This window comes from Accipiter gentilis, chromosome 4 (assembly GCF_929443795.1).
Source record: "Accipiter gentilis chromosome 4, bAccGen1.1, whole genome shotgun sequence".
NCBI lineage: Eukaryota > Metazoa > Chordata > Aves > Accipitriformes > Accipitridae > Astur > Astur gentilis.
The window spans coordinates 22,202,374-22,209,646 of NC_064883.1; positions in this window are offsets into that span (position 1 = coordinate 22,202,374).

The following is a 7,273-nucleotide window of genomic DNA, read 5'->3' on the forward strand; positions in this document are numbered from 1 at the left end:
TAATTCCTTTCTTATAGAAAACAGCTTGAGAAGATTTGGGTATAGCACTGACTTTTTCTGGAGTTGTAAAGGAAGTTCATCAGCCAGAATTTTGTCAGCTCCATGTACTATTTGACAGATGTGTTTCTTACTGTGAAAGATAAATAACCAAATACTTTCTTGGGAGAACTATGGCATAATTGGCTTGCAAGACAGAAATTCTTACTAGATCATAAGAGTTGCCAAACCGCTTGGTATGTTCTAGACCTTTACTAGCAGACATGTTGGAAGTTTGAAGGTCCTTCTATATAAAAATCTATAGAGAAGTTGTCAATAAAAATAGAGTTCTTCCTAGCCTGTTGAGCCAAAAGCTAAAAAATACAGGAGATGGTTTTTCTCAACTGTTTCACTGAGGAGGTTCCGTGAACTTTCTTATGTATCTTCGTACTCCTTGTGCATATATGCCACTTCTAAACAAAGAAAACCACATTGTTAGTTATGGGAAAAAGATGGTGTTGCAGAAAAGGTATCTCCAGGTCCTCGAGAGCAGATGAGGTAAAGCAAATTACCGATGTCACATGGAATATAAGTTCCCAGTGGATGGGTTTTTCAACAGTTATGTACAGGAGTCACCATCCCCGGAGGTGTTAAAAAAAATGCATAGATGTGGAACTTCAGGACGTGGTTTAGTGGGCACAGTGGTGTTGGTTTGACAGTTGGACTCGATGATCTTAAAGGTCTTTTCCAACCTGAACAATTCTGTGATTCTATATGAATATGTTTAAATATGAACTACATAGTTTCTGGAAAAAGACCTAACATACAAAGTACCCATTTGGTCTAGAACAGCCATTGTGTCTTTCACTGAAAAAAAATTTGGAGCTGGAATTGAGAGAAAGATAAGAGTTGGCACAGAGCTCCCGAAGTGGTAGGTGCATTAGAATTTGTAGTCTGTATGAACTTCTAGAAGTTCCCTTAGAAAGAAATTTCTCTCAACAGAAATAAGAATCCTGCTTTTTCCTCTGTGGCAGAATATAGACATTATAAACATGTTGATAAATTTAGAGGTGAGGGTGACCTCAATATCCTACCAGAGTTTTATGCATTTTGTGGGAGGCTGCTGAAGACAGAAATACTTGTTATAGTTTGGTTGCTTCTGTCAACCAGATGTCCTAGCTTTCAGTATACTTTAGACATTGACCTGGGCTCATCTTGGGACTTATTCCTATTTGTAGATGTTTCAGTATTTACTAAGCTTCTTACATTCCTTATGCTCTGGGAGCCCCGTAACAGAGGTAATTAAAAAGACAATCTATCTTGTGACAATGTCAATGACTTGACATAGTGGGAGGTCATGTCTGAGCTTATCATGAATAGATACTATACAATTGTTTTAAGGCTGCAGAGACTCTCAGTACAGAGCATGTTCTTCATAGTAAGTGGTTTTCTTAATAGATGATGCCAATAAATTATGCTAGAAGCACTGTCCACAGGTGAATATGATTAGTAAAACTATCAAAGATCAGACAAACCTGTTAATTGATAGTCTGCTCTTTATGAACATAGAGACAAAGTATTGAACAGGCCCTATTCTAGCTAGTGCTGTACTGACATTTTCGGACTGACTGAAACATGGAAGTTTGATGAGGGATAGAAGGAAACTTCCCATCAAACGAGGAAGTTTGATGAGCAGAGTGATTCAGTCCCTGTGTCCATTCAGGCCTTCAGTATTGTATTAATCTATAGGAAGTGTACAGACATGAGCTATAGGAGTACAAATCTCCTCTGCTACCAGAAGATCCTGGATATAGGTTTAGCTATTCAGAAAGATCCAATTTACTGTAGAGAGAGGCATGAGTGGTGCTTAAATGATTCCCTCGGAAGGGACACGATAATTTTATTTCATTTTTTCTTCCCTCTCCCCACATTAGAAAGATAAATAAAAAACTATGTTGTAGTTTGTCAGGAAACAACACATCTCCACCTCACAAATAATAGGTTTGCTGAGCACATAGCCAGTGCTGTAAGATGTTGAGTCCTTGTAAAAAAAGCAATGTCCTGGATTTCCAGTCAAATAAATGCACAATCAGCTTCTCCTTGACACAGTCTGAAATCAGAAAAAGAAAATTTAAGAAGGGACCCAGATGCAGTATGACAACTGAAAACTTACTACCTGGAAATAAGTCTTAGAAATGAGTAAGAACCTGGTTTAAGATAAGCTAGAACTTCCTTATCTACGAGAGGTCCTTGAAAAAGCAGTTGCAACAGCAGGAGAGATCCAGTTCTCACTTCTCTTAAGGAGCCTGTGGGCAAATTGCTGTCCAAAAGAATGGGTTAAAAGGTTCTAGGCTGAGGTACTGACAGCCAGGGCAAAAGAAGCAAAAGGCTCTATTCAGTGGCTCCTGCCACAGATGACTAAATGTCTGAGGGCAAAAGGAATTCTAAATGTTTCATGTTAATAGAGCTGAAACATTGGCATGCAAATCCTATGTTTATGGTATTTTTTTAAAGACTTTTAATTATTAATGCTAGTTTTCTGAGATGAAGGGGGACAGAGAAAATGCTGCTAAAAGCCTCACAATGGTTCTTTTGTATGCAAAGCCAAAAAGAAATTTTAAAACTTTCTTTGGCAGTCAAAATAAAAATTGCTTTAGGCTTTTGATGCCCTAGACATTTAATTTTGTATATGCCATATGCTCCCTTAAAATTATTTGTTTTAAAAATGTTTCACTTGGAAGAAACCCGGAACAGGAGGAGAATTGCCACCAGCTGGAATTCTATTATAGCTGTACAAGAATGTGCAAACTATTATTTTACCTTCTTGGAGCTCACTGCTGACAAATTTAATCAAGTTGTGTAGGTCTGCATGACTTCCCAGGGAGGGATGGCACCTTTAGCTGAGAGGATTGGGTGTGCGCTTTGTTAGACTCATGCTGATTCTAATTTTTAATATAGCTTCCTAAAACAGGACAGGTATTTCACAAAAATGGGACCACTGTCCCAAAGAATTTACAACCTGAGTTGGCTAGATATGACTCAGTATATTACAGAAAAAAAAGCGGTAAGGAGAGAATGGGATGAGGAACTAATACAGTTATTAATGATAAAAGATGTGGTTCCTGCTAAGCTCCATTTTTCTGTTAAGCCTCTGAAATCCACATTTAAAAGAGAAAATACAGGGTGCACTATTAATTCATTTAGCACAGGGCTTGTAGAAGAAGGAATTTTCAGGACTGGCTTAAAGCAGAAATCACCAGTATTGAGTGAGTAGGGTCTTGTGAGATTTTCACACACAAGGGGAAATGAGACAGTCACAGACCCCTGCTCATTAGCAAAAATACAAATTCACTCCTGATACAGGTTGGAGCAACTCAGCTGACTTTCATGGCACAGCATGCATAAGTAAGCCGATGTGGTTCAGTATCACAACTACCATTATTAACAAAGAAACTAATTGCAGAATTTTTTAAAAATTATAATGAATAATAACATTATCAGCTCTTTAATCTCCTTATAGGTGAAACTTTTGTGAAACTATGAGAACAGCAGTGGGTGTTTTATTCACTCTCTAAGCTCTGTGTGGAACTTGTTGCAAGTTGCTGGTTTATAGTCTTAATCTTTTTCCCTGATTTCCTGTTTCTCTGCTCTCCCTCACTTGTGGAGACCACCAGACTACACTCACTATCACATTTAAGGGAATTTCTTGAGATGTGGTTTCTACAGTTTGTTTCTGCTTTTTCTCACTGTCAGCAAGCTCTTTTTCTGCCATGGAGTTTCTGAATGGATTGCCTGAACTCAGCTTCCTTCCTGATGGGTTGTTTTCTTGAAAATACAATGGCATGATAGCTCCTGGTTAACTTCTGGGTCTATCTTAAATTTAGGCCTCTCTTTAATTTACCAGAAAAAGTTTAAAAATTTTTTTCAGTGGTTTCCAATCAAGCAGCCCATTAAGTTACCTCTGTTCTTTCACAAAGGGAAACTTTTAAGTACAAAAAAATACTTTTAGTACTATTGATTGTTATTTAATAAATTGTGATTTGAAACTACCTGTTTACAGTTCCTTAACTGAAATCCTCCTGTAGAAACCAGGTCTTTGGAATTTCTGCTGCTAATTTGAATGACACCGATGTGACAAGTTGGTGACACACTAGTTGCTTTACTTTGAGTTGTCTTAGGCTGAGGACTAAACAGTGAGAGACAGACTTCAGAATTGTAGTAATTTAAAAGGTTATTGAAGCAGATTCCTTAGACTTCCCTTGTGGATCCTAAGGAAGCTTTCCACTGTCATGACACAAGATATCTTGAAAAGATGAAGGAATGAAAAGGCACCTTTTTCCCTTTACTATATTTTAATTTCTGTATTTTGTGATGTGCACAGCTTAGTGAAGCTCTGGATTCTGGTTCCAATATGTAACTGTGCAATGAAACTTGGATTTCCATAAAATTTGAGAGTGTAGGTTTTTCTATAATACAGCCAGCCTGCATCCTGGTTTTGACAGTTATTAGTACCACGTATGATTGCTTTAGACAGTTATGAAAGAACTTGGTTAAAGTTTGTTGCTAACATTGTAATTTGCTCAGTAGATGGTCAAATTGTTATTAATTGTCTTATGCCCTTTATGACTGGCTGAGATTATTTCTGAAATACTAATTCTCTCTAGTGTTACTGGGACATCTCGTGTTCCCCTCACAATTTTGAAATAAACAAGAGACCATCTCTGCTTGAGAAATGTCAACACACTTGTATGGGTCTTTCCCCCCCCTAGTAATTTGTTTCATTGTGGATGATTTATTCTTTATACCATCTATAAATGACCAACAATGTGCTACAAAAGCACAGCAAACTATTTATAACCTTTTACTATAACCAGTTTGTACAAACACAGTTGTTTTGTGCTCCAGCTTACTGTCAGCATGCCCATTCCTCCTGAGCCCCTTGTATGTGTTAAGACCTATTCCTGCAGGTGTCCCAACCATGCTCATTCTCAAGTCTTCTGTGTGCTCTCTGTTCCTTTCTCCGCTGCTCTGTATTAATTCACTCCCTTTGCGTGGCACTAAGAACAAATGGGTGAATGGAAAGCAAAGGGCAGCTCTGTGTTTTTTCTTAGCAAGAAACATTTTCTGGAAATAAAAGTCTTACTAAAATGGTCAGAGGAACCTTCCTCCATGGCAAGGACTATGTGGCTCTCAAGGAGACTGAGATAGACAGAGGACATGGGGAGTGCTGCTGTGTAAGCAGATGGGAACTGAGGTGAACAGGTTGTTGATCTGTATTTGGTTTGTTTTTCCATAGGGGAAGATAGCATATGATTGTACTGATAAAAGTTTGAAACATAGTGCATGCATACTAAAGGACTGAATTAAGTTCCCTAAAGAATTTTATTTTCTACATTTCTTAACTTCTCACTGTTTGACTATGCACATTTAAGAATGCTTTTCTGACATAGCTTTTCCTGTAAAGTGCAGAAGTGCCACAACTGTGTTACTGAAATACAACAGAATGTACTCTCAGTGGGTTATTAATCAATACTGCAAGATCACACATCAACATGCCTTCAACTTTATTTTGGAAAAAAATAAAATTCTAGATTTTAGTTAAATCAGATTTGCACTCCTTTTCATAGGGATAGTTCTTAGTCTTTGTCTAGCTGGCCTTTCTACTGTTTGCAGCTAGATGGGGTGAGTGCAACACTAAAATTCAGTCTGGACACCAGCACTAAATTACAGAATAAAGTGGGTAGCTAATTTAAAAGTCCAACAGTATATTTAATATATGGCTACACAGAAATGTTGTTTAGGTTAAAACCTGCTATACTGTAATATCTGGCAATTAAGTAAACAAGATGCAATTTACATTTTATTTTTATGACTATTAAATGATTTTATAACTTCACTGCAGTCTTCATATTCATCATGGCTTATACCTAAACTATCAGATTGTGTTTCCTTGGCATTGTCTGTACCTGTGTAATTGACTTGGAGGGTTATATATGGAATTTGAAGGGGATGGGAAGAAGGGAGCATTGTTATTTCATAAAACAAATGAACCAATTGTGGGAAAAGAGAACATTTTTTTCTTTTTCCTTAAATATTTATCCTTCAAGACCATTTCATGAAAGTAACCACTAGATAATCATCTGTCTTGCTGCTTTTCTGCCCAATTGTTAAGAAGTTTTTAACTGCATTTTTCTTAAACCGTGGAGAGCTAAGCCTTCATTTATCTCCTCTGTCACTTAGTTCATAAAAACATGGCAATGAAAGCATGGCAAGGCTTTGAGAATAAAATGTTTTCTAATCACGAAACATTGGCAGCTAAGGGAAAGAAAAAGTTGGATGCTTAAAAAAATGTTAAATAGATCCAGCTGAAATTTTTAACTTTGCAAAATTGAACAGATGCATAGACTTTATATCTGGAAGATAGAGTCATAGATTTTATATCACTTATGCCCTGATAATCATATACAATCTACAATACTCGGTGTAGAATTTTATCCAATATTTCCTTTGTCCATCCCAGCAACTTTGTAGCTGAACTAGCTACATATGGGGAGCTGAGGAATGGAAAGAGCACTTGACTAGATCAAGGTCCTGTGGGAATCTGTGGTAGAGCTGGCAGCTGAATCCATATCTCCTGAATCACGGGCCAGTTTTGTACAAAACAATCCATTTTCTCTAGTTAGCACAATAAAGCACTGTCTTTTGTCAGTGAACATTTTAGCTGTGTGAAGAATGTTGTCAAACCATGGGAAACATCTATACTACCTCACTAGGGTCCAGTTCAGAAAAGTTGTGGAGTTGCAGAGTGCCACAGAACTGGTTCATTGTGTTGTCTATACTGAGCTGGGCTGGGCTTTGGAAGACTCCTATGGTACTGCCTCTCTGGAAGATGCCTGTAGCAGTTTTACTCCATGTTCTTGCTCTTGCTATATAACCAAGCATTAAACCATTAACACTTTTTCTGCTTTTTTACATAGTACCTTACATTTTCAAAGTGTGCTATGAATGTTCATGTGCCATATCAGCACTCCAGTTACATCAATGTAATGGCTGAAAGAGTATTATAGCATATTGTTTTACTTTTGGGGAGAATGAGGCGTGAAAACATTATCTGATTGTAAGAACTGTGGACTAGCGACGTATGCATGGATCCGGCTGGCAAGAGACCTGTATTTCAGTCAGAGCTCTGTCTGTCTCATTATGTGATATTAATGAACAATCACTTACCCGGTGTTTTTTTATTCCCAGGAGCAAAAGAATTATGTGTGATGGTGCACAGTGCTTTGTCCTGTGATCA